This window comes from Oryx dammah, unplaced genomic scaffold, assembly GCF_014754425.2.
Source record: "Oryx dammah isolate SB20612 unplaced genomic scaffold, SCBI_Odam_1.1 HiC_scaffold_13, whole genome shotgun sequence".
Taxonomy (NCBI): Eukaryota; Metazoa; Chordata; class Mammalia; order Artiodactyla; family Bovidae; genus Oryx; species Oryx dammah.
Genome location: NW_024070197.1, coordinates 46,582,802 through 46,610,773, shown reverse-complemented (window position 1 = coordinate 46,610,773; position 27,972 = coordinate 46,582,802). Strand labels below are relative to the sequence as shown.

Genomic DNA, 27,972 nt, shown 5'->3' with positions numbered 1-27,972 from the left:
TGGCCACCTGAGTCCCCGCCTCACAAGGCTGGGCCAGGAAGAACAGGGCTGCACCTGTGACCAGCGTGGCCTGCTGGTCAGTGGGGGAATCGCCCCAGCTTGAGTGTCACCTCATCCAGGGTTAGAGTCTAACTCTGCCACTTACTGCATGACCTTGGGCAAGTTATGTAACCTGTCTGGGCCTCAGTTTCCTCTTTGCTAAAATAATAGCAGTTCTCCTTAACTCTGCACACCCATGAGAATGGCCAAAATCCAGAATACCGACAACAGCAAATGCTGGTGAGGAGGTAGAGCAACAGGAACGCCCATTCATTGCTGGTGAGAATGCAAAATAGCATAGCCTCTTTGCAAGACTTCTTGGCAGCTTCTTATAAAACTAAACATACTCTCACCATATGATCTAGTAATCTCACTCCTTAGTATTTACCGAAAGCAGCTGAGAACCTATGTTCACACAAAAACTGGTACATGGATTGTTACAGTAGCTTTATTTAATATTGCCAAACCTTGGAAGGAACCAAGATGTCCTTCAGTAGATGAGTGGATCCATAAACTGAGACAATTCCAGACAATGGAGTATTGTGTGTGTCTGTGTGTGTGTGTGTTAGTTGCTCAGTTGTGTCTGACTTTTTGCCACCCCTTGGAGTGTAGCCCACCAGGCTCCTCTCTTCAAGGAATTCTTCAGGCAAGAATATTGGAGTGGGTTGCCATGCCCTTCTCCAGGGGATCTTCCCAACCCAGGGATCAAACCCAGGTCACCTGCATTGCAGGCAGCTTCTTTGCTGTCTAGGCTTCCCTCATAGCTCAGTTGGTAAAGAATCTGCCTGCAATGTGGAAGACCCCAGTTTGATCCCTGGGTTGGGAAGATCCACTGGAGAAGGGATAGGCTACCCACTCCAGTATTCTTGGGCTTCCCCTGTGGCTCAGCTGGTAAAGAATCTGCCTGCAACGCAGGAGACCTGGATTGGATTCCATGGGAGACCAGGTGGATTTGATCCCTAGGTTGGGAAGGAAGGGAAAGGCTATCCACTCCAGTATTCTGGTCTGGAGAATTCCATGGATTGTATAGTACAGGGGGTCGTGAAGAGTCGGACACGACTGAGTGACTTTCACTTTCACTTTCTTTACTATTTGAGCCACCAGGGAAGCCCACAGTGGAACGTTATTCAGTGCTAAAAAGAAGACAGTGAGGAACCTTAAATGTATTTTACTAAGTGAAAGAAGCAAATCTGAGAAACGCTACATACTGTATGATTCCAACTACTCTGGAAAAACTATGTATGCAATAGAAAGCTCAGTGTTTACAGGGGGTGAGTGAGTGGATGAATAGGCAGAGCACTGAGGACTTCTAGACCAGTGAAAATATTCTGTGTGACATTATACTATAGCTATATGCTGCTGCTAAGTCGCTTCAGTCGTGTCCAACTCTGTGCGACCCCATAGATAGCAGCCCACCAGGCTCCCCCGTCCTTGGGACTCTCCAGGCAAGAACACTGGAGTACATGCGTCCAAACCCACAAAATGTACAACACCAAGAGTGAGCCCCAAGGAAAATTATGGACTTCAGGGGACTATATTGCTTCAGTTCAGTTTCACCTTTGAGAAAAAAAAAGTACCATCCTGGTGAGTGATGTTGATAATGGGGGGGGGGTGCTGTGCCCATGGGGGGCAATGGGATAGAAGGAATCTGTCTTGTTTCAACTTTACTGAAAACCTGCTTTATTGTAAAACTGCTTTTTAGCGGACTTCCCTGGTGGTTCAGTGGTTGACAGTCTTCACTGCTGTATGGAGGGACGTGGGTTCGATCCCTGGTTGGGGAACTAAGATCCCATATGCTGGGGTGCAACTAGCCCCACATGCCAAAACTACTGAGCCCACGCACCACACCGTGGGCCACAACAAAAGATCCCACGTGACGCAATGAAGATCCCAAGTGCCACAAGTAAGACACGACACAGCCAAATAAGTAAGTATTTTAGAAACTGCTTTTAAAAACCTTTGAAAAAATTTCTTTAAAAAAAAGTCAATCCCTAGCCCCACCAAAATAGCCTTCCTTTAACAGCTGATGTGAGAATTAAATGAGTTAATACTCCTTTAACACACGAAAAGGGGTTTTGACCGGTCTCTGGCACACAGCAAGCACTCAATAAGGTGTTTGTTGCCAAGCGTGCGGGTAAGGAGGAGAGTATTATCTGGGACAGCCAAGGACACAGGCTCCCCCTCGGGCTCCCCCTGGGAACCAGCCTCACCAAAGGTGCCAGGTGCTGCGATCTGCCCTCAAAGGCAAGAATTAGGTAGCAGAGGGGCTCTGCCAGTGGCAAGGCACAATCACAGATGGGCTGAGGCTCCTGGCGAGTCCCTGGGTCCCCCAGGCCCTGGCAGGGGCTGGCGGGGACAGCAAGCATCCCTCTGGCCCAGCCGTCCCCCACCACCCCCTCGAGGCACCCCACGGCAGAGGCAAACACGCACACGTGTGTGTGCAGGTGGGCCTGCCCCACATAGCCCACTGGCTGCAATCTACCGGTGCTTGTCATGCCCCTGGAGCCCTGGCAACTAGGCCACAGGCACCCGACAGAGATTCAAGCTGATCTTCCATTTATACCGGCGGAAAAGGAATTCATTGACAAGTTTTGGGACACAGGGCAGGCTCAGCACGCTCGCCGCACAGGCCCCACGCACGTCCGCCACTTCCCTCGGGGAACTTCTCATCATAATTAGAGATGGCCTCCAGTGTGGGGGACTGCCTCAGAAGACCCCCCCAATGCACCCCCACTCCACACAAACAATGCTTCTCAGAGCCTGGTGCAGAGTAGGGAATGAGTAAGTGAATGAATGAATGAGAGGTACCACCTTTATATACGCTCTCCCTGTTAGGATGCGGACATCTCCTGCACATTAATGAGGCAGAGGTTATGTGAAAATGATGACTGTGCTGAGGTTTTTTTTTTTTTTCTATTGCAGTTAACTGAAGTTTAAGTTTATAACCAACTGAATCTCAGAAATCACCCTGCTTGTTGGGAAAATTTCTAGGCAAGAAAAAAATGGGTTCAGAGAATGAGACCATTTGCTGAGGTAACACAGCTAGCTAGGGGTGGTACTCTGAACAAGATACAAAGCCCTCCCTATTTGTGCATATCCCACCTGCCCACCACCTCTAGGCAGCCTCCTGGACTATGCCAGCTGACACAGCTGCCCCTTACTGGGCACAGGCAGGGTTCATCTGACACATCGTAAGAGTCTTCCTGATCCTGGCAACGAGGCTATGGGCACAGATAATGTCTTCTTCTCTGGTCCCCAAAGCATCAGGCTACACATAGGCCCGAAGGAGGGGCTCAGAAAATACTCAGGGACGAGAGATACCCTGGCCAGGGTCTCTCCCCTTGCCCGGCCAGAGTGGGTTCCCTGGGCTGAGGCAGCAAAGGAGGATTTACAGTTCTCTGCCAAGTGGGGGCCTTTATCCACTTGGCTTTGAATGGAGACCTGCCCATCTGATACACAAATAGCGAGAGGACAAAGAAGGCTCCCGCAACTTATACATCAGAGAAATCATGTCTGATAGTCACTTTCTGTTCTCTGAGCGTCGAGCAATTCATCAGCCGGTCCCCCCTGATTCCCAGACGCAGCTATAGCCTGCACCCACGTTCATAACTATATGCACAGTCAAGCAGTCCTGGAGCTGCAAGCCAGTTCCAGGGCCTGAACAGCCACCATCTGAGCAAATCGCAGCCCCAAACAGGCGCCCATGTGAGGTTCCAGGATAATGAGATAAAGAGCCGGTAGACAAGTTGAGGGGGGTTGTTCCCTTTCCTCATTCCCCATCTAACATGCTAAAGTGTCCAACCTGGGAGACAGGAGAAGGCAGATAAAACAAGCAAAAAGTAAAAAGTGGGTGAGAAATAATAAAGCCTGAATGAAGGCTTCCCATAGACCTAGGAATCTCTCCCACCTTCTGATCTGTAAATCTTCTTCATGAAGAAGGCCCTTTCCCCACCGGCAGGGGCTGGAGGTGCTCCCAGGGGTGTTCATTACGTGTACCTCTGCCTGTAAAACCATCCAAGAGAATGTGGGGGCGGTGCTGGGGGGCTGCCCTAGTTACTGTGCAAACACGCCTTTGCATGCCTGTGACCCAATACCATCCAGTCCATGGCGACAGAAAGAATTCACTGCCACATCTTGCCCCTACCGGTGCCGGCAACCTCTCATTCCATCCTAAGTCACGGGGTCCGCAGATAGAGGCCCGCTCAGAGAGTTAACTTCCCTGAATTGTATAAGATCACACAGGCTCGGTGATGCCTCGGAGCAGAATGACAAAGCTGTCTAGGAGCCCGGGGGCCCCTCCGCCCCCGGCGTGGGGCTGGAGGATTTTGTGAGTCAAGATGCACAATCGCTCCCTCTTTTTTTTTTTTAAGAACACATGACAGGCATCCATAAGAGAGACCCACGCAACTCAGGTGCGTTATGCAGCCCTACTCATTTGTAAAGTGAAACACAGATTTCGCCTGCTCACCGTCCTGGCTCTTGCCTCCCAGTCCCCCTAAGTCAGGGCTGGTGCAGGCAAATCTATTGATTTACTATGATTTAAAAAAAAAAAGAAAGAAAGAAAAACCCAAACTGCCAAACAAACAAGCCGACAAGCACGAAAATTCCAGAGTCCCTCTCTCCCTTCTATTTTTTTTCCTCTGCTCAGGAATAATAAGTGTTAATTTTACACTTCATTTCTCAAAAAAATAATAGGATGTGCTTTTGCTTAAAACCAAGTCAGCCTGCTGGAACCTTTCAGGCTGAAAGTGTGTCAGCCCAAAAGAGGAGCGGAGGGCTTTGTGGAAGAGCATCGTGCCGAGATGATAGCTCCCTGTAATGTCCTCGGTACCGACTTTTGTCTCCAAAAGCATTTGATCCCTGGCAGACACATACTTATTTCCATACAGGTCTTGGGGGAAGCCAAGAGGAGAGAGAGCTGATTATCAGAATCCTGAAGGTGAAGCTCAGGTGGGCCCCACTGAAGTCAAAGGCAGGCCTGGGCACACACTCGGAGGCCATAATTTGCTGCCTGGGAGGGAGGGGCAGCTGGCTGTGGTGGGGAGGGGACAGGGCATTGTTCTTGGATTACAACGCACTGAGTGTGACCTGCTCCCGCCAGAGCCGTGGGCCCTGCCTGGCCCTTCTCTGAGCAGGGACCCCAGGTGGAAAATCCACCATGAGAGCAGGAATGTTCATGCATATACCCCACCAGGAAGAGAACCAGTGACTGCTGCCTGTTTGGACAGGGCACATAAAAAGATGCCTCCATTCAGGAAGCAGTGATTAAGGACACAAAAGATACAACCAGGAACACTTGGGTTTGAATCCCATTTCATCACTCACTCGCTTTGTGTGTACTTGGATAACTTCACGATCCTCTCTGAGCTTCAGCTACTTTTGCTAGAAAAGGGGAAGAATCATCCCAGGGTTTTGGGAAGGTGGCCAAGCAGGCTTGTTCTGCCACAAGACCTCTGCCCTCACTGAGACCCTCCCCTGAGACCATCTCCTCATCCCCCTCCCCTCACTGCATCCAGGGGTCTGCTCAAATGATGCCACCTCCAAGAGGCCTACCCAGACCCTCACCCCAAAATAGCACGTGCAACCCATCCTTTCTAGCACTTTAATCACCTTGAATTTCCTTGAGAGTGCTTATTACCATCTGGCATAGTACACAGTTGATTGTGGTTTTTTTTTTTTTTTTTAATTCACTGACTCTTTTTCACACACACACACAAAACACAGACACACACACACAGAAAGAATAATATAAGCTCCACTCAGGTTATTTTGCTCATTGCTGTCACCAGTGCCTAGAACGGGGTCTGGTACCTAGTAGGTGCTCAGTAAATAGGGGAATTAATGATTTGCATAAGGCACTTACTACAGTGCTTAGAAAATGAGGTGGGAGGGCTGGTAAATGCCAGTTATCAGACACCGATGGTCCCCCCAAACTCTCAGGACTGATGGCTTATAAAAGCTGTTCTTGCCTTCAGGAACTTGCTTTTTGGATCCTCAGAAGATGGCCTGGTCCAGGAGTATGGGCACCAAAGAGGTCCCTCAACGGACAGAGGAGGAAAGGAAGCTTAGAGGGCAGGGCCTTCCCAGGGAGGCGGCAGAGTGAGGCGGGGGTGGGGACCCATCCTGGTCACCACAAGCAGCCCTCTCTGGTTTTAGAAAATACCAGAAAGGCCGCGGGACTTGAGACCTGGGACCCAGCAAGCTACTGTCTGTTCCTCGATCAGCCCAAAACTTCTGGTAAGAAGGAGAGCAGACAGACCCAGCCTCCACGTTTCCATGATCTAGCTGGGCGGGCCCCCTTGTTGGTGCTGGTGCCAGCTCCAGGTGACAGGAGCACTGGGGACTTTTTCCAGGTGAGGCGAGGAGGCAGGGCCCACAGTGACACAGTATGGGCCAGCCCTGGGCTTTGGCGCTGTCCCTGCCATAGCATCCCTGCAAACGGAAGGAGCTGCAGAGGGTGCACGGGCTGCTGGCTGAGCTGAAATCCTCTGTCACCAGCTGGGGTAATGAACTTCACCAGACTTCAATCCCACAGCACCAGGCCCACCCCAAGGGTCAGCTGCAGTAAAGACCCCTGAGGTCCTGGGGCCCAGGCTCAGTCCCATGCAGGGCACTTGGCGATCAGGGGAGGGGCATAGAGCCCAGCACTCAGCCAGGCCAATGAGAAGGCAAGAGGAGGAGCCTGGGAGAGGACCCCACTGATGCTACTCCCATAAAGAACTAACCGGAAATAGACACCAAACAGGTAATAGAAACACAGGCTGACAGGGAATTCCGTCCTTTGTTCTCTATAAAGAACAAAGACCTTTTGGCAAGAAGAGAAGAGGGCAGGCAGATAATGATATCCGGGCAGCCAAATCAGGCTGTTTATCTATTGATGTGTCATTAAATACCACAAGAAATGAACCGAGGTAAGCCGAGGGGAAAGGGGAAGGGTGACATCTGGGCTGGGCTTGACAAGGGGTAAAGGAGGAAACAGGTCCAAGCGGGGCTCCTTCACCAGCGGCCAGGCAGAAATCCAGGACCCTGTAAGCAGGGTCATGGGCCGAACTTGGGATCCCCAGCCCCCTAGGTCCTGATTGCCCTGGAGGATCTACATCCCCGCTGGGCAAGGTGTGGTCCTAGCATCACCTGGGAGCTGGTCAGAAATGCAGACTCTCAGCCCCAACCCTAGACGTGCAGAATGAAAACCTGCATTTTAAAAGCACTCCAATGATTTGAGTGTGCACTCAAGTTTAAGGAGCTCTGAGCTCTATGACAGGGTTTCTGAGGATGCTGACTCCTTAGAACCCTGTTGTCATGAAGCTGTAGGTTCGTAAGCATCACACTGCAGCTCTCACCAGGATGGTATGTTGTGGATCTCTAAAAAGGAGGAAAGTTTTCTAAACTTGCTTTTGGTCCACGCTTTACAGAAGGCTGAGAAATCCTCAACAATGGGAAACACTTTCCTGTTATCATGACTGGGATGAAAACGATGTGGGTGAATTTGGAGGGGAGACTCTGGGGTGGGTGGGTGGCTGACAGACCCCCGGCTACCTCAGCAACCCCATGGCTGTAGATTCCCCATGCCAGGGTTCTCGGGGCAGCCCAGCACCTCCCATCACTCCAGAACATGCAGCCAGGGCTTGAAGGCATGAAGGCATACCCTGCCACCACTGCCCCCATTTTGGGCCCCCATTTTCTTAATTAATCCTGGAGGATGGGCTGTGCCCTTCCTCCTCCCCTCAGGAGCACCTTCCCAGGCCTCTCTGGCCAGGAGGGACCCATCCACGGTCCCCCGTGTTTCAGAAAGGCTTATAAATGAGCTCTGGCAGTCTGAATCGGGGCCCCATGGGGGACCCGGAGCCTCTTCAAAACAGAGCCCAGACAATTAGGCAGTCTGAGTTTTGAAAGGCTTGGGATTGATGGCGTGGACAGTAAAAATATCACCTGGGGAGCTGGGTGTAGTCCTCTGAGGGTTGCCTGAGGTCAGTTGCCATGGCAACCGAGAATGAGCTCAACCTTGTAACTGACCCTTATCTTTTTTTGATCTGTGGGCCACTTGGGGCCAAGGCTTGAAATCAACTGGAAAATAATCTGGTCACATATCAGAAAGAAAACTATTTATACTTATTTACCCAGGTACCCACCAATATCCCCCTTCAACAAGGATGCTGACGCCACAATAAACCAATGTGGCATCTCCAAACGGAGGCTACCGGATGGCAGAAAAAGGGGAGGCTGAATTCCCCATCTTGACAGAAGGAACCTCTGTCCACACGCTGGCAGGCAGACGCTGGTGGAAAGGGTTACCCTCCCTAGCACTGCACGTCATCCATGCTGGAAGCACTGGACCCTCTTGCCATCCAGTAAAAGTCCACCAAAGGAGTGGGACTCCGAGATTTCTCCTCTCATCTGCTACTCAGGCGTGTCATTTCAGCCTGGCTAGGTCACTAGGCTGCCTGGCTTTATTCCAGGGTCAGAGGAGGCGTGTTCCCGGCCTCAAGGCTGGACCGGAATACTGGGTAGTTGAGCACTGCTTTCTGCACTAGGGCAGGTGTCGACATGGGGTCTGGGGAAAATAGGCTGAGGGGGACAACTGCAGGCCCTCCCTCCTCGCCCACGCCCCGGACAGACTGGCTGGCTCAGTCGCCCGTACACCCACCCCAGGGTTCCCGTGGCAAGACGGCCATCTGGCCAGGGCTCGTCTCCAGGACACTGCTATCCCACATTGCAAGTGCTCACTCACTCTCTCCTCCTCCAAAGCTCAAATCAGAAGACTCCAGATGGTTCCACTGACCGACTGCTCCCAGGAGCCAGGTCAGATGGATCTTAGCTCGGGGTCAGCGAAGCCCGAGCATGATTCTGGGTAAACTGCCCTTGAGATTTCCCATCACAGCCAACAGGACACTTGAGCTGACTTCCTCTCACCCACCCTTGTTTCATCAAGATGCTCTTCTTTCGGGGCAGGGGGAACACAGTTGCAAATGAGGCAGCTTGGAGGATATTCCTGGCTCCCCTCAGACCCACGGGGTGACTCTGGGCTGAGCACGTTCCCTCCAGGCCTTAGTCTCCTCATCGGTGAAATGGGGAGAAAGTTGCCTCCCTCACAGGGCTGCTATAAAGACTAAAGAAGGAGCAGGATTATAACACCACTGCCAGAGCTACCCACTGTCACGACTATAGGTCTTTCCCATTCGATTTGACCCTGAAACTCCACGCCCAAGGTCCTGTAACACAACCCCTCTGCCAGGGTCAGTGGGGCAGAGGAATCCACCTCCACTGAATCTTTAAAGAACCATTGCTGCTGCTGCTGCTAAACTGCTTCAGTTGTGTCTGACTCTGTGCAACCCCACAGACAGCAGCCCACCAGGCTCCCCCGTCCCCGGAGCACCTGGCAAGTAGCAGGTATGCAGTCTATGTTACATCCACCCACAAAATGCCTCTGGGCCAATTTTCCTTGTCTCTATCCTCTTCTGCCTCCACACCACTCCCCATATTTGTGACCTCAAAAGCTGTGTTCAGACTCAAACCCTTCTGCTCAACTGTGGCTCACTGCGGCTTCCTGCTTCCAGCCATAGGAGTTCATAGCACCACCCCTCGAATGCTCCTGCTACCAGAGTTTCATATTCCTTCCTGGTTCTTCTCTTAGTTCCTTTGTTTTAAAACTCAATGGGATATCTATGGAGGTCAAAGGGGAGCCTGAGACGAGGACACGACTCAGGTTCAGGTAACGCCCCCCCCCACGGCATGGTCAGCCCTTCCTCATAGCTGGGCTCCTGCAGAGAGCTCTCCAAGGGCCCCATCGCTCCAAGCAAGAATCTCAAACAGAGCCTGGCCCAGCTGGACCGTATCCTCGATGGAAGGAGCCACTTTCCAGGGCTAGGATCTGCTTCCAAGCTGGTAGGGAACCTAGCCCTGGATGGTTAATGAGAAAATGCACTACCTTTGTAAACTGGTTCTGCTTGCAAACTTCTTTGGCAAAAGAAAAGTCACCAACCCTGGACAGGTCCTCCAAGAGACCAGAGGAGACAATCTCAGCTACTTTAAGGGAAAAAAAGTGACAAGTGAAAAGTGTTAGTTGCGTCGGACTCTCTGCGACCCCATGGACTGTAGCCTGCCAGGCTCCTCTGTCCATGGGATTGTCCAGGCAAGAATACTGGAGTGGGTAGCCAATCCCTTCTCCAAGGAATCTTCCTGACCTAGGGATCGAATCTGGATCTCCTGCATTGCAGGCGAATTCTTTTCACTGTCTGAGCTACCAGGGAAGGACACTATAAGGAAAGAAAGCCAATAGAACAGTGAATGATTAAATCAACCACAGACCAATGAGAACTCAAGGGAAAGAGAACTCATGGAGTTCTAAAGAATCCAAACTTCTAGAACTTGAGACTTTAAGGGCTTGAAACATCCTATCGATGACGACATTCCATGGCCCGTCTCACATCCTCCCCCTACCTGCGAAAGACCAAGACGCTCAGAAAATGAAGATTTGGCTACATTCCCCAGGGACCCACTGGGTAAAAACAAATAGCTTATTCTTCTTAACACACAAAACACCTATTGATGTATATCCCTGATCTTCAGATTCAAGTTTTCCACAACAAGGCAACTGCTTAAAAATCCATCATGCTAATAATCCTCAGATTAATGGCCTCTAATAACATACAATTAACGTGACAGGCAGGCTGCAAAACCCTTATTGTCACCAACCCTGCCAGGGACACATGAATTACCCATGCTTCCACAACAAGGGTTTCCTCTGCGGCTGACATCGTTTTTTTTCCCCTACCGAGATCATTTTTTTTAAAATTAACAACAGCAATGCGTCAAAAAACCAGAGAGCTACACATGTGCACACAAACCCAGGGCACCCATGCAGAAGGCAGGTATCGCCATTTTTTAAAAAGTTTTCCATCCAGGTAGACACGGAATTGCCCCTGCAGCTCCTCATACGTAAAGCAGGAAGACCTAGTGTTCAGCCTGGAAACTGCAATTCACCACTTCCTCCCCTCTGACCATATTAGCCAGGCATCTCTCATCCTCAGCAATATCCTGGGCGGAAAAAAAAAAAGTGACGAAAGTAGAAAATAACAACTGATGGCTATTGCAAAGTTTTCAAAAGTATGCATCTGCTAGACATGAGGTGTCTAAAACAGCCGTTACTAGGCACAAGAGGCTATTTAAATCTAAAGTCACACAAAATGAAAATTTCAGTTCTGCAGTTCCAGCGCTCAGCAGCCATGTGGTCAGCAGCTACTATTGGCCAGCGCTGTGCAGACGGCAAGCGGGGCGAGAGCAGGGGCTCTCTGTCTTGTTCGACACTGTAATTCCAGAACCGACAACAGCGTGTGGCACGCAGCAGAAGCTTGATAGATATTTATTGAGTTGTGATGTATGCGTTCACAAATGTTGTCAAGAATGCCTCGTCCCTTTTGCCTGACAGCGTTTATCATGATTGCCCTGCACAGCAAACGCTCAGGTGTGAACTTCTCTGACCTTCCAACTTAAACCTCCCCTTGATAATTATGTGGTCAGGTTCTCTGGGGCAGATAAGAAGCTAGTGAATGCAGGGACGTTTGAGATAAGAATACAGTGAATGCAGGAAACTTTGAGAGAGAGTCACGAGGTTTCCCTGAAGGGCACAACCCAGTAAGTGGGTAACTTTGGACCCCATAGGTTGTGAGGCAGGTCACTAACCAGGGGTCACTAGCTCATTAGAGGCTCATCTGGCATCCCATCACTGAGCAACCCGCACCCCCTGCTCCCTACATCTCCCTGTGTCCCCCCAAGAAATCAGAGAATGTCAGTCGACAGAGGACACCTGAATGCCCGATACAGGGATTTCTCACCTTTACACTGGCTCAGCCTGCTGCTCGAGCAGTCACTACTGCTCAAGACTGTAATCCCTAACCGAGTGCTGTGTGGCTTCCTGCTTCTGCTTCTACAGGCAGCATCCCAAAGACCCGGGTTTCTGCCGTGACCCAAGTGAAACATAAACTGGACATTCAAAGGCCACGTGGAATAAACGATTGCATTCAAATGGACCATCCATTCTTCACCTCGTCACGTGATCCTATAACATACCAGCACTGAGCCATGCTGGGGGAGCAGTTCTGTCTTCAGTCGAGCTGAGAAGCCCCAGGAGATGGCTGAGCTCAGAGTCACAGCTTGGCCTGGTTCTCTTAGGTGGGACTTCCCTCCAGCCTACTCTCCTCCCCACTACCTCTCTTCAACCATCAACAGCAAAACAGCACCTTGCTGAGGGCAAGCACAGCACCCCTACCTTTCTCTCTCCAACAGACCCAGACAGAGACTAAACGAGGCCTACTGGATCCTCCAGGCTCACATTTGACATTAGCGTGGCTTTCTTAAGCTCCCAGCACCAAGTCTCCCACACAGTTATCTGGGATGGTTTGGGGCCAGCACCCCAAGACCAGATGGGGGTCCAACATCTTTAGGCAGCTTACGAGCCATGGCCCAGCTCCCAGAAGCCGGCCAGTCTGCCTCTGCCCACCACCCGGCCGTGCCTTCCCCAGCCCACCAGGCCTCCGAAGCCTGGGGTCTGCTCCCATCCCACCCACCACCTTGAGCCCCAGAGGGCAGTTAACTGACAGCGCCTGATGCCCCCTCATCAGAAGAGCAGGGGACGGGGCGGGGGGCAGCCTGTGTGGGTGGAGGAAGCAGGGGAGCTGCTGAGAGGTTGGGGAGCGGGGGTGGGGGCCGCCCCCCATGCAGCCCTCCACTCTCCTCGCTGGCCCAGCAAGCGGAACAGCTGCCATTAAGCCGTGATGAGAGGCAGGCAGCCCGAGGCCCACGCACCTCGGCAGGAGAACGCCCCTTCGTACGGCTCTGGCTGGTGTCTAGCCTTTTTGCTTCTTGGAAAAGACAGCTTCATAGACACCCTCGTAAAAAGAGAAAAAAAGCACATCAACGCCTGGCAATTCACCCTTTGCTCCCCGCCACTGCCCCAGCTCATCATGCCTGCCTCAGGCTATCCCAGCTTGATCCCACCTCACACACAGTGACCGGACAACCCTCCCCAGGCTCGATGGCCATCACTTCACCCACTTCCGCGAGAGCCTGCGGTGGCTCCTTTTCTCCCGAGGAAAGCGCGATAGCCCAGGAGACAGCCCACCTAACCAGCACCCTACTTTCAGCCACAGCCACCCCTCTGCCCCACAGGCCTCCTCACCCTCGAAGCCTGGCTCATTTCTGACTCTGCACCTTTATCCAAACAGTTCTCCGTGCTTTGTCTCTGTCCTTCCAACCACGATTTTCCAAGAGCAAGTCTACGCTGGCATTTGAGTCTCTGGTTCCACTTGCACCAAACCTCATCCATAGTTTTGTCAAATAAAAAACGGTCTTTCCAAAAATTCATTTTGCTTAAGCTAACTTGACTTCCTGTCACTTGCAACCCAAAGTTCTGGCCAATAAATTCTCTGTGGATGAAAACAGTAATTCTTTTACTTGTCGGTTGTTTCTATTGGGCCAAACATCAGGTGCTGGGTTAATGCTAATACTTTGGTTGGTTGACAGATTCATACTGCCCCTGCCCCCAGGGCTCTGGAGGCTGCAGAGCTTACACTGGAGCTTGCAGGCTAGGGGTTAGAGTGCTCGATACTGACCCAGACGTAGGAGCTCAGACATGTGGCCCTGAGCCCACAGATGCCCTCCACGTGCCTAGGATCCAGTTGCCCAAGTATCTGCATGGTGACAGAGCAGGACCCAGTCTGCCCTCTGACCCCCACCCCCACCCTAAGAAGGATGCTGTTCCTGGGGCTAGACACAGTCCTGACTTGCCCACTCGGTACCCTCAGCCAGCACAGAGCCTGGAGAGAAGTCTAGCTTCAGAGTCAGGGTTCAAACACCCCAGCTGCCTCCTACCAGCTGTGGGGACTTGGAAGAGTGACCAGACTTCCCTGAGCCGCTGTCATCCCACCTGTGAAGGGGGAGCTTCACAGTACTGACCTCACTGGGCTGTTGTCATGGTGAACGGGCCTCAAAGCGCCAGTGTTATCATTATTATTACCACCACCACCGTCGCTATTGTTGACTGTGCCAGGTGCTGGGTGAGGCATTGGGGTTACAGGTCAATGAGACACTCTCTGTGGCCCCCAGGTTGGCTTAGGGGTGAGGAGCTTGGGAGGTCTGCTAAAAGGACCTGGCACTCGTGATGATGCAGTTACCCAGAAACCCTGAAAACACTCCAAATCGGGTCCTAAAGAGGACCCCTAAAGAGGCGGGGGCAGAGGAGTTCTAGGGGAGACAGATGGTTGGTGGCCTCCGTAGCTGGAGGAGCCGGCAGGAATCAGATGCCCCACGGCCCAGCAGGCTGGTACCGGAGCCCTGGATCTTCCCCACGGGTGACATCACAGCCTCACTGACCCAGCGCCCAGGATGCGGGAGCCATTCCACCAGAGGGCAGAGGCTCGCTGTGAGAATGCAGGGTGTCCCTGCCATTGAAATGCTTGGTCTGGTAAGATGCACCTCCATCCCCACTGGGCTTGGAGACACACACACACACACACACCTCCAGAACCCATTTCCAGTTCCCACAAATTAAAGGAGATCTCAATACAGAACCTCCCACTACAGTAAAGGCCACAGCCCTAATTCCACTCACAATGTTAACCTCAGAATCTGGGAATGGGGGAGAGGCACGAAATCCAAAGGCGATATCTCCGCCTTCACCTCACCCTGAATGTACAGAGGCCCAACTCTAACAACAATTCTGAAATCATGAGCTGGAGTCTAGCAACGTATCTTGAATTCCAGTCCCAAAATCAGGAGCACGTCTCCAATGGGACAGTGCCTGGCCTGTCTGAGCCTCCCTCCGATGGCTCCCTTCTAGTCCAGAGCTGAGAACAGCAGGAAGCCCACATGCCTGTGGGGGGCCGTGTACGTGTCAGTGTTAACAGTTGCTGGTGCCTGACACATTCAGGTTTTGCTTTCTGGAGCCTTCTGGATTTTTTCCCCTCAGTTATTTTTGATCCCCAGTTGACTGAATCCATGGAATCCATAGATACGGAGGGTCAATCTAGTTTTTCTGCAATGAGCATGGACAGCTCTTGTGATAAATAGAATAAAAGCTTCTTTAATTAAAAAAATTTTAAACTACACTGATTAACGATTGAGACAACAGTGGCAAGGACAGCGTCCCCTCTCTGACCCCTGGGTCCCCATTTATGAGCTGAGGTGGGCCGGATATTTCCACAGCCCCACTCAGGTCCTGCTCTGTGGTTTCTTCCCTCAGGGACTCGGCAGCAGCCCCACCCTCACTCAGGCAGCTTCTCACTGCCTGCTGGTCCCAGCCTGGTCCCTGCCTCCCTGGGGGCAAATCAGACCCTTTCGGCTAGGCTTGGCTCCAAGATCTGTTAAGTGGGGAAGGCAGGCCACTTTCCAAGCCCAGGCTTTGCCATGAGGTCCTGGCAAGTCACCTATCCATGCCCCAGTCTTCCCATCTGGATAATGGGAACAGAGCTGCAGAGGCATCTGCAGAGTTGGGCACACATCCCTTGGACTCTCAGGAGCACCATCTCCTTCCCGTGGCCGTGAAGGTACTTCGACAGGCGTGAGCATCACTCCACGCCCACAGAGCGCATCAGGCCAAAGGTGAGCTGGCCAAAGGTGTGTTGCAGCCTCCAGGCCTCGGAGGTCAGGACCATGTACCCGGTATGACTTACGACCACAAAACTGGAAGCCGGGAGGTGTGGGAAGACAGGAAGTGACGTACCAAGTGTGCGAGAGACGCCGGGGCCTCCTGACTTCTTGTGAGGAGGTGGCGTGTGGCGGCCCCCCACGAACGGTCAGCAGTTCTTCGCCGTGGCTGCCTCAGCCCGGGTCTAGGCTGGGCCCGGCCCACAGGGGAGGCGGCAGCTCCAAAGGCTTGTCAGGCCAGATGCAGCCTGTCCAGATCTGCGCCCTCCGTGAGATTGAGGATGACAGGCTCCGGGGGGCCGGGACGAGCCGGGTCGGAGGAAACTTGGCAAAGAGAAGGGCGAGAGGAGCAGCTGGGCTCGCGGGGCCTTGTGCCCCACCCTCTGGAGGGCCTGGCGGGGGCCTCCCCTCAGCCCTCAACCCTCGGAGTTCCAAACGCGCCTCGTCCGAGGCCACAGTCCTATGGCCGCCCCTTACCATCCCGCCAGCTTCCAAAGAGACAGCAGAAAGTGATCCAAAGATCCAATATTTGTATTTTGAATGCTAATTTGACAAAGAGGAGTGGGCATGGGGGAGTGTTTATAACCAGCACTCCAATAAGCCCACAAACGACGCCAGTATTTTATAAGCTTGTTAGAAACAAATCACCCCTCAGCTGATATTTACTTACTGATGAATCATAAAAGGGCTCAATACACAAAGAGGAAATCCAAAAAGGATGTCTTTCTTTGGTCGCATCTTCGGCAACAAGGCTGGAAGGTGGGCCTCGCCCAGCCTGAAACCCGCTCCCCACAGTGTGTCGCCAGCCTCCCCAGGGTGGCAAAGCGTTGGCACCATCTCTGTCTCCATGCCCACCCTCCCTGCCCCCCCACCCATCGACTGGCCTAATCTGAGGCTCAACCCCGCGCTCCAGAGGCAGCCCCGTCCTTCTGCCGCCCCCCGAGTCCTCTGCAGGAGCAGAGCCAATCCAGCTCATTTGCATAATGATGAAGCCCTCCAGTGCGGGCTGGGTCTTAAGAGGCTCGGGAAGAAATATGCCCTGTCCTTTGGAGAGGCGCACAGAAGGCTCTGTGCAGCCCGGGAGGAATGGGGCGCCCGGCGGGTGGGCAGGGGCGGCGAGCAACTGTGGGCTCGCTCGCCAAGGACAACTCAGCTCTGTCGCCCGCTGAGCCTGTGTCCAGCTGGCCCAGCAGAGAAAGGACTGCCCAGGGCTCTAAAGCAGCAGGAAGTGAGGTTCTGAGTGCCAGCTCCAGTTTCGGGCTGGACAGACCCAGGTCACAGTGACCGCCACTCACCATCTGACTGACCTTGGGCGAGTCACTGACCTCTTGGAATCTCAGTAGGACCATACAAGGCAGCCGGTAAAGCGCTGATGAGAAGGGGCTGGTAAAATGCAACAACCGCCAGCCATTATTACAGTCATATCACCACTATTGTCACCTGTGCATTACTGGATCTATCCGTTGTTTATTCTGCAATGCCAGGTATTGTGCTGGGCAGGCCAGGAGGCACAAAGATACACCTCCTCCCTTTGCATGGCCTCAGTGACACAATTGCTCTAAGGGTCTGGAGGCGAGGGTAGTGCTTGCTCTTTTGGGGAGGCAGGGCTGGAAGGGGGCACTCGGGAGCAACTGGAGGGCCAGCACAGGTCCTCCTTCTTGGTCTGGTTGTATTCTGTTTCCAGAAATTCCTCGAGCTGTATATTTAGTTTGTGCATTTTCCTGGATGTACATTATATCTTGATAAAGCTTTTTTGTAATGTCTTGTCTGCATAGGGAGGGAGAGTAGCCAGGTGTGCAGAGCACCAGGCAGGAAGGTGAGCTTCTTAGGAAGGATGGATGAAATATTTGGGATGAGAGCTGGGGCAACATCAAGAGGGAAGAGATTCCTTCTGTGAGAGATGAGGATGACCTCAGCAGGTGTTGAGCATGGTTAGGGATTCAATAGCTTCGTGCTGAATGAGTGAGTGAGGAAATGAATGGATGACTTCTTTGCTGAAGAGGGGGCCCCAGGAACAGGTGCTGAGATGCAGAAGCAGGCGGGGCATTCCAGGGGAGTGGCAGAGGCCCTGTGGTGGACTTCCCATTTTACAGATAAGGAAACTGGTACTGAAGGAACTACACAGGCATCATCCCAGCTTGGCCCACCCTGCACCAGCCAGGGGGAGCCCCGCTCCCTACTCCATCCACTCACTGCCTCTGGTCCCTTGAGATGAGCAGCCGCAGCTGGAGCAGTAGCTCAGGCTGAAGCAATTCTTCAAAGTCGCCTGTGAGCAGACATGGCTGCTTTAACTGGCAATTTTGCAGTTTGGGGTGCAAAATTCTTTTCCATGGCACACAGGGAGTGGGCAGAATGGATTTGCCCGTGCTGTGTTGCAGTCCTGCAGCCCAAGCAAGCCCGCAGAGACACTGGCCATGGCTGGGTTCACCGAGCCTTAGTCACTTCAGCTCCCAGATGGGACAGGAGGCCTAATAAATATTAACATTTAGAGGGCTGACTGTGTGCTAAGTATTATGCAACCACGTTCCATGTAGGATGAGTGGATAAGATCTGTAAGAGGAGGTAACAGTAAGCGACACACCCAGGCATTTCAGCCCTGAACTGTGTTCTTAACCCCCTGAGCTGCACTAACATTCTTACCATTATTAATTATTACCATTGGTAGAAGAGGGATAAAGGCAATTAAATTCAGTACTTAATCTCTGTTATGGCCAAAGCCTAGGGTCTGGGATTGGGACACTAAGCATGATAAGAACTAAGCTATCTGTAAGGAGATTTTAAATTATTAAACCCATCAAGATTATTATTAATTTTTTCATTAAGATTATTTCAAATGATCAAGCACCTGCTCAGCACATAGTAAGTCTACAGTAAATGTCTTCTAAGAAAAAAAGTTAACATTAAAAAAAAATATTTTTAAATTATTTGGTTGTGCCAGATGGCATGCAAACTCTTAGTTGTGGCATGTGGGATCTAGCTCCCTGACCAGGGATCGAACCCGGGCCCCCTGCATTGGAAACACAGAGTCCTCGCCACTGGACCATCAGGGAAGGCCCAGTTAACCTGTTTTTAGGGAGATCGCATTTGCTTCCGTCCTGGGTATTCTCCATTCTATTTCCAAAAACCCCCTATATCCACTCAAACGGTGACTTCCTCCACTTCCAAACAATGATTCTTTCATGAGGAAACAGCAGTGTGTCCTTGGGTAAGTTGCTTTCCCTCTCTGAGCTCAGCGTACCCCTCTGTGAAAGAAGGTGGAACCAGATTACTCATAAAGTCCCTCTGGGTCTAGAGCACTAGGAGGCTAGGGCCAGTCCCCATCCTAACTGTAGAGGACTTTATCAGGCAGTTGCAGGATACAAACAAATAAGCATGTGAGAATTTCACTAAGAAGTTCAAGGTTCAACTCGAGGGCACGACATCAGAAAGAGAAACTCAGAGTGAACACCAGAGTGAACAGCCAGAAAAAGTGACCTTGGAAGCTTGAGAGGTCATTAGAAGGCATAGACTGAAATGCCAAAACTGGTAGGCAAAAAGCTGAATTTTAATGCTTTGAGAACATTCTCTGTAGTCCCCATCAATCCCTATTGTTTTATACTCCAGAGCCCCATCATTACTGGACTGGTCCTCAAGGACCAGAGAATTCATTCTTCAAAAGCAAAGCCCGAGGAAGGAAGGAGCATATCTGAGGCATGAATGCCTGATGCCAACAAGCTGTGTGCCCTTAGGGAAGTCACCTAAGTACTCTGAGCCTCAATTTCCTCACAGCCAATAGTGGACACACACTTGTATCTTTATTTTATATTCTTTCCAGGAAAAAAAAATCAACCAGATTTTCAGCACTCCCAGCACCCTAAAGCAAATCATCAAGTTAGGGAACCCCAGTGGAAACCTGTATCAGTCAGGATAGGATAAGAAATGCCCAGTAACAAACAAGCCCCATATCACAAGGGCTGCAAACCACAGAGATTTAGGTCTTGTTTGCCCTTCATGTCCTTTGCAGGGGGCTCTTCTCATGGAAATCACTTGGGCACCGCAAGACAAGACAAGAAGCACCTTTGTTTCTGACACCGAGAGTCCCGTACCCCGAGGAAAGAGGGAACGCTGGAGGGCCTCACCCTGGCAGGGCAAGGCTCTGGCCTGGGAGCGGTGCCGGGCACCTCCACTCACAGCTCTCTGGCCAGAATCAGCCACTCGTCTCCCCACCCAAGACAGAGCAGCCAGGCCGTGTGACCCCAGCACATTCCAAAGGACAGCAAATGACTGCCAAGCTCTCAAGCAGAGCGAGGAGGCCCAGCGGAGAACTCCAAGAATCTCAAGACAGGACTCAGGAAGGGACGAAAGCAAATGCAGCCTGGAAACTCACAGTGGTGACAAAGGTTCTCAGAGAATGTTCCAATTGCCCAGGGTTCAGAGGAGCAAGAAATGTGCACCCTGCTCGCTATCTCCCTTGGGTGAGCCCCAGAGTGGCAGGTGGGCCAGATAGAGACTCTCTGCTCCCCGCAGCCTCTCCTGAAGGCGGAGGGGGATGTTCTCCTTTCGGCCGCCGGCTCTCCAAAGAGCGCCCAGGTAAATGCCAGGTGCTGTCCTGGGGCTTTCGGCAAAAGTCGCTCTTGATGATAATGGCTTTCAGAGGCGATGCGACTGCACGCCTGGCATCTGAACGCCGGCGTCGGAGGCAGGTTTTGCATCTCTAATTAGGACGGGGATTTTTTTTTTCACCCCACACAGAATTTACATAATTGGGAAGGAGGTTACGACATGGCCCCTCCCCACCGATTGTGTGTTTTGTAGGCCCTCCTTCCACTTTCCCTTGCACACTTCAAATCGAAGGGAGAAATGAATCGATTTGAATTTTTTGAAATTAATTATCATCCTTGCCATGGAAAATGTATCTGAGGCCTTCCTTCGGGAGTTGAGAGAGGAGGAGGGGGGTGATCTCGTGCAGAGAGGAGCCCTGGGAGGTGACACACGTCCCCCTGATGCACTCCTAAAGCAAAACCCCACCCCTCCCACGATCTCGCCAGCTGGTTCTCAGAGCACCTCCCGATTGGGTCTTAGCATTCTTTAGAATTTTTTTTTTAGCACCAAAATTAATGCTTTAAAATGTCACTTGCTACAGTAAAATTTATCAACATTATTATATACCATAGAAACTGCCATCCCAGACAAATGCACGACATTAAAATTTGGTCTAGAGCTCCCCAGAGGAAACGTTTGCAGCAATTTGTATAACAGTTTATATATTTATGCTATTTAATGGTACAAAGCAATAATTATGACTTCATTCACTGATAAGCAACGGCATTACATAAATCTGATGCGGATTTAGAACATGCCAGCCCTGACACCAGTGTACTAGTTGTAAATTATGTTGCCGTTAAAAAAAAAAAAAAATCCAAGCAAATATGAAGGAGCAGCGGGAAACTAATAATGCATCTCCAGCTGTTCCAGTTAACCTGCAAATGTGGCCATCTGCACCTCGGGAGGAAGAGAAGGGAGAGGCGGGAGGCGGAGCAGAGAGAGAGGAAGAGCCGCCACCTGGAAGCCCCAAGCCTGCCCCGACCTCGGACCCATGACCTTGCTCTTCCCGCAGGCAAACCCAGCCTGGATCAGGCAAAGGTCCCCAAGACCCAAGGGTCCTCCCTCTGCTCCTCTGGCGCCCACGCTCCTGTCCCCTCGCCAGAAAGTCTCCGGCGTCATCTCTCCTTTCCTGCCCTCGTAGGAGGCTGGGCTTCCAGCTCTGAGTCCTATTTACTGCAGCACCAGGATCACCAGGAGGTTTCCTTTACAACTTTCATTACTTCCTTTTTCTTGTCTTCTCTCTGTCTCTCTCTCTCTCTTTTTGAATTTTAGCACTTCTGCACAGACCCATCTTGCATTAAGAAAAGGTGGGGCAGTGGTGATGGCAGAAGGAAGTCGTTATAGAGAAGAGTGCGCCCAGTTCACAGAGTTCCAAATGGAGCCGGGGCGTGCAGGCTGCAACCAGCAGATGAGACGGAAATACCAAGACTGCAGGCCATGGTTCTGGGCTCCGACCGCCCAGCGGGTTTCCCAGTGATGCAGCCAAATGGGTCCAGTGCTGCCCAGGGCCCACCCCAGGCAGACTTGGGGCTCCACTCTAGGGCAAGGACTTCTGGTCAACCCCGTGTCAGCTGTGGCTCCTGGGCACTGTCCTTGGGCTCTGCTGACCATGATGACTCTCTGCCTTCCAGAGACTGGCAGAGGAGCAGCCCTCACCTTTCTGTGTCTAAGAGTGTAAGGTTGGCTGGAGCACCAACAGCCGGCATGGAGCTGGCATGGAGCATAGATCCTGTGATCATGGGCTGAACGCTTCCCATGATTCCCTCATCTAACCCTCCTAACCACTGTGCTGGGGACTGAATTAGTCCCATTTTACAGATACGGCCACTGAATCCAGGAAAGATTATAGAACTCGCCCAAGATCAGCTCAGCTAGTGAACCTCTCTTATAAAACCCAAGGTTTAGAAGAATGTTTGTAGGTCATCTGACTTGTGTTTCAAATTTTTAAACTGCAACCCACAGCAAGAATTATATATACCATGACCTAGCCACACACTAACACATACAAGGAATCGCTGCCCCCCATTAATGAAAATCCACTTAAGCTCGCTAAATGTGATGTACTCAGGCAGTTTCTTTCCTTTTGCTTTTCCTTCTTCCTCTCCTTTCCTTCCCTTCCTTTCTATGCTGTTCTGCTGCTGGGCTCTGCTCTGTCTAGTTCCTCTTTTATTTTGTTGGTGGTGACCATCCAAGTTGACTCCATGATTTGCTAATGGGTTGCAGCTGACAATTTGAAAAACACTGGCTGTTTCAACTCCCTCCTTTTACTGAAGGAAAGCTGAGGCTCAGAGAAGGAAACCCATTTTGCCCGAGCCACACAGGTTTGTGACCCAGTCAGAAGTCAAGCCCAGGCCTCCAGCTCTCTTTCCACCAAATGCTATTAAGTCCACGTCATCCCAAGCCTTTCCTGGGCTCCCCAGCACCCACTTCTGGCCACAGTGAAGACAAGCAGGCTCTGGGCCTGTCAAATCCCTGTTCTTAGTTGGGGACAGAGAGAGCACTGTGTGTGTACCTGGTGAAACAGAGGGGACAAGGAGGCAGGCAGAGGACAGGCCCCCAAGAGGGGCTCCCAGTTCATTCAGTCAACAATTCGGGGGCAGGGCTGACCCAGCGGGTCTACTCTTGAAGGTGATAACCTACTACCAGAAGGGAAGAGTCAGGTAATAATCCACCGAGAGGGCTGGCACCCTGCCTGGCCCACCGGTGTCCTCCACCAGGGGTAGTGTTCCTTCTGCTGCCTCCTACAGGAAGCCTTCCTGGCTAGGTATGTGGGGGAGCTGGCTATAGGGCTACAGACACAGAGGGAGGAGGGAGCAAGGTGATTCTTGCAGGATCACAGGCAAAACCAGCATAATCTCTCCAGGGCCTGACTCTCCCTTGGCATCATGGTGTCGCATTTCCAAGTGGGCCCCCAAAGGAAGGCCCTCAGGCTGGAAAACGGGCCAGAGGCATGGTTCAGTCCTTCCTCCTGCTCACAACTTCCTATCATTTTGGTAAAATGATTCCACAACTCAGAAAACATTTTTGGCTGCTCCAACTTTAGCAGATTTTCGACAATCCCAGTTCCAATGTCCGGCCATCAGCTTTCCCACCCCAAAGTTCCTAGAGCCTCTCCCTTCCTCCAACCCCAGGGACATCAGTCCCTTTGGCCAGCTGCATCTCAGAGTACAACTCTATCCGCTGCCCCGCACATCAGCTTATTCACAAGACACACTCTCAGTATTGAGGACACGGTCTTTTTATTTTTATGGTCTAAGCAGCATCAATTCCAAGAACTAGAAAAACAATCCCTCAGTGGGAACCTATTCAGCGACTCGCCCGGCAAGTCCTGCAGACCGAGCTGGTAGCTCTGTCTTCTTAGCAGCACAAGGACAGAGGACAGTCAGGCCTGAGGGCTGGGGTCAGGCCTGCACACACTTCAAAACACACACCGCGCACCTGAGCTGGAATCCAGACAGCAGAATATGTTAGGAAAGGCCGACACTTTCTCCACTGGCAGGGCAAGGAGACCCTCGGGAGAGTGAGAAGCTCACGGGGGTCGGGGCCGGGTTGGGGGGTTGCTTGCAGACAGGCAGGCAGACCCCTGATTCTGGGGCAGCCGGAAGGGAGGTGCTGAGGCAGGTGGATGGACAAAGTGGCCTCTAGCTTTGGTCAGGGCACTAGGCGTGGTCAGTATCACCCTCAGCCCACAGCGGTGGCTCTATTCTCTTTCAGGGGTCATATTATTCGGGAGATTTTTGTAATTAGTTGCCAACATTAAAAAAAAAAAAAAAAAACAAGAAATGTTTGAAAATATTATGAAAATCTGGAGTGTTGGTTTCTCTTGAAAACTCGGGACATCTGGGCTCCGCGAGATACAATTTCCCTGGACAACAACGGCAAGGCCGGACTCTCTGCAGGGTCACGGGAGCCCCCACTATCTCACACACCAGCTGTGGCACTTGCTTTTGTGACACTTGAACTACCAGGTGCTAAGAGGGAAAAGGAGACTGGGGTTCCAGCCCGCCCCCCAACTAACGCCCTGTGTGACCCTGGGCCAGGTCCTGCCCCTCTCTGGGCGTCAAAGAAAGCTGAGCAATGAAGGAGGCAGAATTCAACCACTCGCTCCCTTGGTACCTCCAGGACACAGTCTCAGGCGCCTTCAGAGGGGTGAGCCAGGTGCGGTTTCCTGGTGGGCAGCCAATCTGGGGGACGGGGCGGCCCCCGCAGCCAGCCCCGCCGGGCCCGGCGCCAACCCTGAGGCAGTGCTGACGCCAGTCTTCGGCAGCTTGATATGAATATTGTGTCAGAGATTGGAGATATTAAGAATGACAATGCATTATTACTGCAGCAGGGAAATCTCCTGAGTCCTAGAGATAGGATTTCGAAATCCTCAGCCAAAAATCAATAGTAATGCCCAAGAATTTATAAAAGAAGCACGTCAGTCTGCATTTGAGAAGACACACTTTCAGCTTTCTGGCTAAAAACCAAAGGGACAAGTGCAAGTATGTCATTCTGGAAGGGCAGGAAGCAAGATGCAAGAGCTGCACTCGAAGCCCCAGGTGACGGAAGGCGCCGGGCAGGCTCTCACATGGGGCCGAGAGGCCACCAGGCAAACAGAAACCCGCGGTGCCCCGCAAGTGTGCCCTGAGGCCCCTCCCAGAGGGAAGGATGCAGGAGAAGCCCACTTCCCCGATCATTCCGGGACGCGCTCAGTCCTGGAAACCAGTCTATATGGAGGAGACGAGAACAGAGGGGTTTAGCCTGGGATGCCAGGTCTATTCCAAGCTATAAAATGGGCAGAAAATACTGGTCCCATCTTCCTCCTGGGATTGTTACGAGATCAAAAATTAATTAAAAACAAACAAACAAACAAATGTGCTTTAGAAGCATCAAGACCCAACAGAAAGGGCACTGCCTCTGAAGACAGAGAAACTGGGTTAAATCCGGGCCCCACCCTGGAAGATGATGGTAACAACACTTACCTTGCCTCATGGGGGTATGGTAAGGGTTGGAGGTGCTACCTCGGTGTCTGGCACAATACTGAGTCTCGATACAGTTTTGATATTATGATCAGTATTACAAATATAAACAATTATCAAGCATTACAGCATTACCATCTTAGATGGTAACCACAATCACTCTTAGTAGATCAGCTGAGACTGTTAAGTTTTTTCATAAAATATTGTCATGCACTGGTACAGGGCTCCCCAGATTACAAAATGCTTCCATTATTGTTATTTTTTTTTCTGAGTGATGCTGACAAAATGAAGTGAGAGAGATTCCCCATTTGTCAGGACTCTGAACCCCCCAAAAGTAATGGGACTGAACCAAGGACATGAACCAAACCAGCAAGAGGAAGTGGTGCCTCCATCTGGTCTTGGAGGCAGGGAGGACCCCCCAAACCCTCCAGTGACTGGCCCCCACCTCCAGTGGGGGGTGGCTCATTCCTGTTCTGGGCTTCCATGTCCGCCTTCAAAACAATGACCTCTTCTCTTTTCTATTGCTGTCTCTGTAAGGGCTTCCAGGTGGCACTAATGGTAAAGAACCCACCTGCCAATACAGGAGACATAGAGACGGGGGTTCCATCCCTGGGTCGGGAAGATCCCCCGGAGGAGGGCATGGCAACCCGCTCCAGTATTCTTGCCTGGAGAATCCCATGGGCAGAGGAGCCTGACGGTCTACAGTCCATGGGGTCACAAAGAATTGGATACGACTGAAGCGACTTAGCGCAGCATAGCAAGATGGTAATTGGGATCTTAGATACTTCAATAAGAGTTTTATTTTCTTTGGTGTTTTCATGTTTCTTTCATGTTTAATTGTTTAAAAAATTATAAGAGACCTCATGGACACAAGGCAAACATGCTTACATTAAAAACAGGGCAGAGGCAGATATATGAGACAAGAATTTCCCCTAAAAATAGCAACAAAAACAAAATACACTGGCCATTTCATAATAGTCCTTACTGCCCACATCACAGGCCCCTCTTGCTGGAATCCCAGGCCTTGGTATGAGGCAGAAGCCTCTTATTCCCAGGAGGAAAGTCTCCAGCCTATGCTGGGAGCTCTTAAGGAGTTCAGGCAGAATCAGACTCACAGGTGTTGCTCAGTAAGCAAAACCTGCATTTACTGAGTTCTTCCTGTTTTCCAGGTCCCAGGCCAAGCATTTTGCATGTACTATCTCATTTAATTTTAGCAAGGTGCTTTTACTATCGTTTGTTATCTTCCCCCACTTTATAGATGAAAAGGATTAACTCACAGGTTGAGTAGCTCACCCAAGGATGTAATGCTAACAAGTGATAGCTGTAGAATTTGAATTTAAGAGAAACCCTACTTTTAACTCCTACACTATAACATCTCATAGATTATAAATGGACATGTGGATGGATAGATGGTGGATGGACAGATGAATAGTTAACTAGATGGTAGGTAGACGGACAGACATATGAGTGGATGACAGATGGGAGCTGAGTGAGTAACTTGATGGATAGATAAATGTACAGGTAAATAGGTAGATAGATGGTGCAGAGAAGGCATGGCAACCCACTCCAGTACTCTTGCCTGGAAAATCCCATGGACAGAGGAGCCTGGAAGGCTGCAGTCCATGGGGTTGCACAGAGTCAGACACGACTGAAGCAACTTAGCAGCAGCAGCAGCAGATAGATAGTAGGTGGATGGATGGATGGATGGTGGAGAAACAGATGAACGGATGGATGGAATGGGGGTGGACGGCAGATGGACACCAGTCATGCACCAGGCCAGGACTGCTTCCTTCCTTTAACCTGATGCCTCATCACAATAAAACAAACAAGGAGATGACCCAAAGACTGCTCCCATCCAAACTTCAACAACCTGAGAGCCGCAGGCTGGCTTCCCTCTCATCTCATGCGGGAATTATCTTCACCCAACCCACCTAAGGGCTGAGTTTTCAAGCCCACCAGGCCATTGGCATCTCCCTGCCCCTGGAAGCTTTCTAGTTGTGGGGGGGCAGGGGACTTAGAGGGCATTCAGGAGAAAGCAAGCCATGCACAGGGGTGGGGCAGCCAGTCCACCTTGCTCAGAATATTCACACTGAAGACTGATTGGAGGTTTGCTCATTTCTAAATATTCCCTGTGGGGTGCTCAGGGCTGGTGCATGGGGATGACCCTGAGGGAGAGGATGGGGAGGGAGGTGGGAGGGGGACTCAGGATGGGGAACACATGTACACCCATGGCTGATTCATGTCAATGTATGGCAAAAACCACTAAAATACTATAAAGTAATTAGCCTCCAATTAAAATAAATTAATTAATTTTTTAAAAACCTCCAAAAAGTAAAATAAATATTCCCTGTGGCTCTTCTCATCCTTCAAGGCACAGCAGAAGTGGCACCTCTTCTCCAAAGCCCTTCTCTTCCCCAGGACAGACTCAGACTCTCCTTCTCAGAGCCCCACACACATCTTACTCTCCTAGCATCTCTCTCAACTGATGTGTTGGCTGTCCTCTTCCAAGAGATTACAAATGGGAGAGGGGAGATTTTGCCCCATCAACTCTGAGGCCCCCACGGCCCTCAACTCAGCACTCTGCACCTAGAGGGGCTCAATAAATACATGTGCAATTGAGTCCAACATCCCGAACTGAGACTTTCAAGGCCTCCAGCCTCCCTCCCTCCCTCCTGGACATAAGTAAACAAGTCTGGTCACCAGGCTGCAGAATTAACCACCTGCAGTTACTTCTTTATCCACAAGAGAG

The 27,972-nt window shown here is 51.3% G+C and overlaps 1 protein-coding gene and 1 non-coding gene across 3 annotated transcripts in view; both read right to left on the bottom strand.

Moving 5' to 3' along the window:
- The window catches only part of ZNF423 (zinc finger protein 423), a 342,911-nt gene that overhangs the window by 34,955 nt on the left and 279,984 nt on the right, over positions 1 to 27,972 (bottom strand). The gene's annotated exons all lie outside the window — the stretch shown is intronic.
- Positions 18,656 to 18,728, bottom strand: TRNAG-UCC. The gene has a single exon. It is a non-coding gene; the product is annotated as a tRNA-Gly (tRNA).